General features: G+C 41.7%; 1 pseudogene; it reads right to left on the bottom strand.

The window, feature by feature from the left end:
• Positions 1–423: 423 nt before the first annotated feature.
• LOC107301541 lies at positions 424–1,461 on the bottom strand (annotated as a pseudogene).
• Between the last annotated feature and the right edge of the window lie 202 nt (positions 1,462–1,663).

Raw genomic sequence — 1,663 nt, 5'->3', positions numbered from 1 at the left:
GATTTTAAATTTTGTAGAATTGTACAGATTGTTCTGTTTTTAATTGGCTGTAAGCCGCCCTGAGTCCATTGGGAGAAGGGCGGGATATAAATGCAATAAACTTGAACTTGAACTTGAACAAGGTGAGAATTACTAACTAAACTTTTCCCAGTTAGGAAATTCAAAGGGTTTTTCTCCAGTGTGAGTTGTCTGGTGTCTCACCAGACTGGAGTTGGTATTGAGACATTTTTAACAATCAGGACAATCAAAGGGTTTCTCCCCTGTGTGAGTCCTCTGGTGTTTCACAAGGCTGGAATTATTACTGAAATATTTTTCACAAACAGGACATTCAAAGGGTTTCTCTCCTGTGTGAGTCCTCTGGTGTCCCACCAGGCTAGAATAGGAACTCAAACCTTTACCACAATAAGGACATTCAAAGGGTTTCTCCCCTGTGTGAGTCCTCTGGTGTTTCACAAGGCTGGAATTATTACTGAAACCTTTACCACAATAAGGACATTCAAAGGGTTTCTCTCCTGTGTGAGTCCTCTGATGTTTTACCAGGCTGGAATTGTCACTGAAACCTTTACCACAATAAGGACATTCAAAGGGTTTCTTGCCTGTGTGAGTCCTCTGGTGTGTTACCAGGTTGGAATTGTCACTGAAACTTTTACCACAATAATGACATTCAAAGGGTTTCTCTCCTGTGTGAATCCTCTGGTGTCTCGTCAGGTAGGAACTGTTACTAAAACCTTTACCACAATCAGGACATTCAAAGGGTTTCTCGCCTGTGTGAGTCCTCTGGTGTGTTACCAGGTTGGAATTATTACTGAAACCTTTACCACAATAAGGACATTCAAAGGGTTTCTCTCCTGTGTGAGTCCTCTGATGTGTTACCAGGTTGGAATTGTCACTGAAACCTTTACCACAATAAGGACATTCAAAGGGTTTCTCTACTGTGTGAGTCCTCTGATGTGTTACCAGACTGGAATTGTCACTGAAACCTTTACCACAATAAAGACATTCAAAGGGTTTCTCTCCTGTGTGAGTCCTCTGGTGTTTCACAAGGCTGGAATTGTCACTGAAACCTTTACCACAAAAAGGACATTCAACAGGTTTCTCTCCTGTGTGAGTCCTCTGGTGTCTCGTCAGGCTGGAACTGTTACTGAAACCTTTACCACAATCAGGACATTCAAAGGGTTTCTCTCCTGTGTGAGTCCTCTTGTGTATTACTAGGTGGTAATTGTATTTGAAGCCTTTACCACAATCAGGACATTCAAAGGGTTTATCTCCTGTGTGAGTCCTCTGATGTGTTACCAGGCTGGAATTGTCACTGAAACCTTTACCACAATAAAGACATTCAAAGGGTTTCTCTCCTGTGTGAGTCCTCTGGTGTATTACTAGGTGGTAATTGTAATTGAAGCCTTTACCACAATCAGGACATTCATAGGGTTTATGTCCTGTGTAAGTCCTCTGTTGTCTCATCACGTGGGAATTTTAAATGAAACTTTCACATTATCCAGGCACTCATACGTGATGTCAGTCCTCTGATGTCTCACCACATTGCCATGCTCAGTAGAGTATTTACCACATTTGGAGAAATTTTATGGCTTCTCTCCTGTATGGGTCCTCTTATGCGTAATCAGCTGTGATTTGCAAGTTGTATCTTTTGCACAATAAACACATC

This window comes from Protobothrops mucrosquamatus, unplaced genomic scaffold (assembly GCF_001527695.2).
Source record: "Protobothrops mucrosquamatus isolate PMUCROS unplaced genomic scaffold, P.Mucros_1.0 scaffold14201, whole genome shotgun sequence".
Lineage (NCBI taxonomy): Eukaryota > Metazoa > Chordata > Lepidosauria > Squamata > Viperidae > Protobothrops > Protobothrops mucrosquamatus.
The sequence above is the reverse complement of the archived record's forward strand: the minus strand, read 5'-3'. Positions and strand labels throughout refer to the sequence as shown.